This window comes from Belonocnema kinseyi, chromosome 1, assembly GCF_010883055.1.
Source record: "Belonocnema kinseyi isolate 2016_QV_RU_SX_M_011 chromosome 1, B_treatae_v1, whole genome shotgun sequence".
Lineage (NCBI taxonomy): Eukaryota > Metazoa > Arthropoda > Insecta > Hymenoptera > Cynipidae > Belonocnema > Belonocnema kinseyi.
The window spans coordinates 19,170,353-19,177,050 of NC_046657.1; the positions used below are offsets into that span (position 1 = coordinate 19,170,353).

At 24.4% G+C, this 6,698-nt stretch overlaps 1 protein-coding gene across 2 annotated transcripts in view; it reads left to right on the forward strand.

The window, feature by feature from the left end:
* The window catches only part of LOC117167444 (ATP-dependent zinc metalloprotease YME1L), a 46,918-nt gene that overhangs the window by 26,010 nt on the left and 14,210 nt on the right, over positions 1-6,698 (forward strand). The window lies entirely within an intron of this gene.

Genomic DNA, 6,698 nt, shown 5'->3' on the forward strand with positions numbered 1-6,698 from the left:
GGATTCTTTTTTGGCAATTTTTGAACTGTTTTGTTTATATGAAAGCAATATGTAGCCTTGAAGCTGTTTACGCAAAATTCGTTACTCAGAATTGCGTAATATTATTTTATTACGTCATCGGTAACCTTTGAGATTGATTGATTGATTACATTTTTTCCTGAAATAAAAAAAAAATGCCCAGAAATGTTCCCGATTTTTTTTACAGTTTTGGAAATATTTTGTTTATAAGGAAGTAATCGATCATCCTTTTTTTTTATCTCATAACTATACTTATTGAGATAATACGTAACGTTGAAGCTGTTTACGCAAAATTCGTTACTCAGAATTGCGTAATATTATTTTATTACGTCATCGGTAACCTTTGAGATTGATTAATTGTAATTTTTCCTAAAAAATCGTAAAAGTTTTTGCCTAAATGTTGTAAACTTTCTAAATATCTGATCAAATTTAGGTATTATTCCCTCAAATTAAAAAAAAAATAAGGGAAATTGTCTTAAAATTATCCGGATTCTTTTTTGGCAATTTTTGAACTGTTTTGTTTATATAAAAGCAATATGTAGCCTTGAAGCTGTTTACGCAAAATTCGTTACTCAGAATTGCTTAATATTATTTTATTACGTCATCGGTAACCTTTGAGATTGATTACATTTTTTCCTGAAATAAAAAAAAAATGCCCAGAAATGTTCCCGATTTTTTTTACAGTTTTTAAAATATTTTGTTTATAAGGAAGTAATCGATCATCACTTCTTCCTAAAATTAAAAAAAAATCATAATGTTCTAAATTTTCTAAATATATTTTTTTAAATTTAAATATTTTTGTTCAAATAAAAAAAAAATACCTGGGAAAATTGCCTTAAAATTTTCCGAATTCTTTTCTGGCAATTTTCGAAATGCTTTGATTACAAGGAAGCAATTAATAGCCTTGAAGCTGTTGACGCAAAATGTACTTTATTGTTTCCAATTTTCCCCGAAAAATGAAAAAAATAATTTCCCATAATTTTCTAAACCTTCGAATCAAAATATCTTATCAAAAGGTATTTTTCCTAAAATTAAAAGAAAATTAGATAGAAAAATTGCCTTACCATCTTCCGGTTTCTTTTTTGACACTTTTGGAAATGTTTTGTTCACGAGGAAGCAATAAATTATCCTTGCTTTTTTCATAACCATGCCAATGAAGTTAACAAATAACCTTGAAGCTGTTTACGCAAAATTGCGCAATATAATTTTATGACGTCATCGGTAACCTTCAAGATTGATTGATTACCATTTTTCCTGCTATTTACAATTTTCAAATAAATTTCATAAACCTTCTAAATATCTTCAAAATTAGGTATTTTTCCTAAAATTTAAAAGAAAATTAAATCGAGAAATTACTGAAAAATCTTTCGAATTCTTTTTTGAAAATTCTATAAATGTTTTTTTATCATAAGGAAGCAATAAATTATCCTTATTTTTCTCGTAACTATGCTGAGTAAGATAATAACCTGGAAGCTGTTTACGCAAAATTCATTACTCAGAATTGCGTAATATCATCTTATGGCGTCTTCAGTAACCTTCGAGATTGATTGATTTCAATTTTCCCTAAAATAAACAAAAAAAAATTAGATTGCAAAAATTACCATAAAATGTTCACAATTTTTTTTGTGGGCAGTTTTGGAAATTTTTTTTTTTGTTAGGAAGCAATAGATCATCCCTTTTTTTATCTGACAACTATACTAATTGAGATCATACATAACGTTGAAGCTGTTTACGCAAAATTCGTTACTCAGAATTGCTTAATATTATTTTATGACGTCATCGGCAACTTTCCAGATCGACTGATTTCAATTCTTCCCAAAATTAAAAAAAATTCATATTGTTATAAATTTTCTAAATATCTTTTTTAAAATTTAAGTATTTTTCTCCAAGTTAAAAAAAATACATGAGAAAATTGTCTTAAAATCTTCCGGATTCTTTTTTAACCATTTTTGAACTGTTTTGTTTATAAGGAGACAATAACCTTGCAGCTGTTTATGCAAAATTTACTTTATTGATTCTAATTTTCTCCGAAAAATTTAAAAAAAAATTTCGCATAAATTTCTAAACCTTGAAAATGTTTTGTTTATAACGAAGCAATAAATTATTCTTGTTTTCCCATAACTATGCTACTTAATATAATAAAAAACCCTGCAACTGTTTACGCAAAATTCTTTACTCAGAATTGCATAATATCTTTTTAATATATCATCGGTAAGTTTCAAGATTGATTGATTCCAATTTTTTCTAAAAATTAAAAAAAAATATTGCACAAATTTCTAAACCTTCTAAACATATTTTCAAATTCAGGCATTTTTCCTTAAATTAAAAAAAAAGTAGCTGGAAAAATTGGTTTAAAATCTTCCGAATTTGTTTTTTGACAATTTTTGAAATATTTTGTTTATAAGGAAGCAACAAGTAGCCTTGAGGCTGTTTACGCAAAATTCACTCAGAATTGCGTAATATAATTTTATGACGTCATTTTCCTAATTCTTAAATTTTTTACATAAATTTCTAAACCTTCCAAATATCTTTTAAAAAAGTAGGTATTTTTTACTAAAATTTAAAGAAAATTAGATCGAAAAATGGCTGAAAAATCTTCCGAATTATTTTTTTACAATTATGGAAATATTCTGTTTATAACGAAGCAATAGATCATCCTTGTTTTTCTCATAACTATGCTAATTAAAATAATAAATAACCTTGAAGCTGTTTACGCAAAAATATATTTCAAAACTTTCAAATCAAAGTATCTTTTTTTTAGGTCTTTATTCTAAAAGCAAAAGAAAATGAGATAGAAAATTGTCTTAAAATCTTCCAGATACTTTTTTGACAATTTTGGAAATGTTATGTTTATAAGGAAGCAATAAATTATCCTTGTTTTTCATAACTATGCTATTTAAGATAATAAATAATCTTGAAGCTGTTTACGCAAAATTTGTAAAACTCAGAATTGCGTAATATCATTTTATGACGCCATCGGTAACCTTCGCGATTGATAGATTCTAATTTTGCCTAAAGATTAATTCTTCATCAATCGCTAATACCAAAGGTATTAAAAATTATTTACCAAAATTTGTTGGGAAAAAATTAGTAGACTCCCTGTCAAGAAAGAATAAAAATTAGTCTCTGATGCTAAAATGAAACTTGATCAAAATATTTTGCGTGAAAGTTATTTAATAAAAAAAATTCATGCTTGGACTGATATTTACCCTGCTGGAAGTGGAAAGATTGAAAAATATAGAAATTGGAGGATAGAAAAAGATAGATTTAACCTTTTTTTTTGTTGGAAATCTAACTATTTCAGTCTAAGATTAATATTTTTAGTTGAAAATTAAACTACTTGGTTGAAAAATGGTGTTTTTTGGTTAAAAATGCAACTATTTTGTTGAAAATTCATGATTTTGTTGGAAAATCCATTTATTTAAACAAAAAATAAATCTGCTTGTTTAAAGATTCCCCTTTTTGTTTAAAAATTCAACTATTTTGTCAGAAATTAGTTTCTTCATTTGAAAATTAGTTTTTTAAACTGAAATAATTTTGGGAATCTCTTTAAATCTTTTTAAATATTCTGTGAAAATAATTGTTTAAAATGAAAAATAATTTCCAATTTTCGTAGAAATAGTAACAAAATGTTTTTTATTCTTTTAGATCCTTTCACAATTCTTAAAAAGTTTCTAAATTTTTTGTTTGAAATCAGTTATAAATCTTTTTAAAATCTCTAAATATCTCTTAAAATTACTCTAATTTTCGCTACAAATAATAAGTGTTCTTTTTTTATTTATTAATCCAAATTTGAAGGAAATTTTTTTTTAATTTGCAGGATTTTCTAAAAGTTGTAGGACAAATTCAAGTAATTAAAAAAGTTATTTAGAAATTCTAAAAAAATTGCGAACATTATTTTAAATTTGAAAAAAATTATAAACAATTCTATATTTCTCAAAAGTTTGAAATAAAATTTTAATGCTTTTCAAGGATGCATAAACTATTTAAAATGAAAATAATTTAGCTTCTAATTTAAGAACTTTTATGTTGAAAAAAATTTAAATTTTTAAATTTTGTATGTTTCTAGCTTAAAATAACTTAATAATATAAGTTTGAAAATTTGTAAAGTTCATCGATTGATTTTTTTAATTTAGAGTATTGAAAATGTTAATGTGGATTTATATTTTTGGAATTTCATTTAAAACTTTGAATTCTCTAATTTATTAATGTTAAAAATTCTGGATTTTGCATTTCAACTGCATTTCATTTAAAATTTTTCAGTTGAAAAGTGTTAGTATTTTTTAGTTTATACGAATAAATTATTGAGCATTGGAATACAAAATTCGATTTTAAAAATCATACTGTGTTTGTCAATCGGGAAAGAACCGGGAATTTTTTTCTTTGATTAAAACGGCCACCCTGTAGGAAAGTCATTTATTGCGTTAAAAATTCATGTATTTTGTTGAAAATTCTAATTTTTAAAAATAGAAAACTGATCTTCTTGTTTGAAAATTCTTCTTTTTGTTTGAAAATTTAAGTATTACAGTTGAAAATTTATTATTTTAGTTGAAAATTCCTTACTCTGGTTAAAAATTCGTTTCTGTTTTGTTTAAAATCATTTTTTAACTCAAAATTGAACTCTTCTATATTTGGGTGAACATTGATATTTTCTTTGTTGAAAATTCAACTATTTGGTTGGAAAAGTGGTGTATTTTGTTTTAAAAACGTTTTGGGTTTTGGTAAAAAAAATAATTTTGGTTAAAAGTTCAACTAATAAGATTGAAGATTCACCATTTTAGTTGAAAATTCATCACTTTCATTGAAAATTCATCACTTTATCATTGAAATTTTAACTATTTTGTTAAAAATTCTTTTCTGCTTTTTTTGAAAATTAATTTTTTTAACTGAAAACTGAACTATTTCATTTTTTGGTGAAAATTCAGTTTTTTTTTAGTTTTTTTTTGAAAATTCACCTTATTGGTGAAAACTTCGTTTTTTTTTTTTAATAATTTTTTTATCTGAAAATTGACCTTTTCTATTTTCGCGTGAACATTGATCTTGTTGAAAAAACGTTTTGTTTTAGTAAAAAATTAATATCGGTTAAATGTTCAACAAATAAGTTAAATATTCATCATTTCAGTTGAAAATTTATCACTTTCATTGCAAATTTAACTATTTTGTTAAACATTCTTTTCTTCTTTTTTGAAAATTAATTTTTTAAACTGAAAACTGAACTATTTCATTTTTTGGTGAAACTTTATCTTTGTTAGTTTAAAACTCTTTTTATTTTTTAGTAGAAAAGTCATTTCTTTCCTAGAAAATTTATGTATTTTGTTGAAAAATCGTATTTTTTTTTATAGAAAATTGATCTTGGTTGAAAATTCTTCTTTTTGGTTGAAAGTTCAAATGTTCCAGTTAAATATTAATAATTTTGATTTAAAGATTAATGATATAAAAATGATTAAAAGTCTATACAGAAATGACGATTTACAGAGCGATATGAAAATATTTACGTGGATAGATAAAGGATAGGATAAGATAGAAAAGAGAGAATTGAAAAAGATAAACTTGAATTTAGATTGACAGCGGGATAGAAAAATATTGAAAAATATAGATGAAGGATAGGATAGAAAAGAGAGTATTGAAGAAGATAAAGTTGAATCGAGGTTGGCAATGGGATAAAAAAATATTAAAGATAGAAAAGATAGAAAAGAGAGGATTGAAAAAGATAAAATTGAATTTTAATTAATTGTATTAAAAAAGATAAACTTGAATTTAGATTGACAACAGGATAGAAGAATATTGAAAAATATAGATAAAGGATAGGATGAGATAGAAAAGAGAGGATTGAAATAGATAAAATTGAGTTTTAATTGACAACAGAATAGAAAAAGATTGTCTTTGATATGTAAATGATAGGATGTGATGGCGCAGTTTGTATTAAAAAAGAAAGGCTTGAATTTAGATTGAAAACGTGATAGGAAAATATTGAAATATATCGATAAAGAATTGGATAAGAGAGAAAAGAGAGGATTGAAAAAGATAAAGTTGAATTTAGGTTTACAACGGTATAGAAAAAGATTGACTTTGATTGATAAAGGATAAGATAGAAAAGAGAGGATTGAAAAAGATAAACTTGAATTTAGATTGAAAACGGGATAGAAAAATATTGAAATATATAGATAAAGGATTCGATAAGATAGAAAAGAGAGGATTGAAAAAGATAAACATGAATTTAGATTGGGAACGGAATAGAAAAAGATTAAAGATAAAAAAGAGAGGATTGAAGACGATAAATTGAATTTTGATTGACAGCGGGATAGAAAAAGATTGATTTTGATAGATAAAGGATAAGATAAGATAGAAAAGAGAGGATTGAAAAGGATAACTTTAATTTAGATTGACAACGGGATAAAAAAGATTGACTTTGATAGATAAAGGATAAGATAAGATAGAAAAGAGAGGATTGGAAAAGATAAACTTGAATTTAGATTGGAAACGGTATAGAAAAAGATTAAAGAGAGAAAAGAGAGGATTCAAAAAGATAACTTCAATTTAGATTGACAACGGGATAAAAAAGATTGATTTTGATAGATAAAGGATAAGATAAGATAGAAAAGAGAGGATTAAAAAAGATAAACTTGAATTGATATTGAAAACGGGATAGAAAAATATTGAAATAAATAGATAAAGGATTG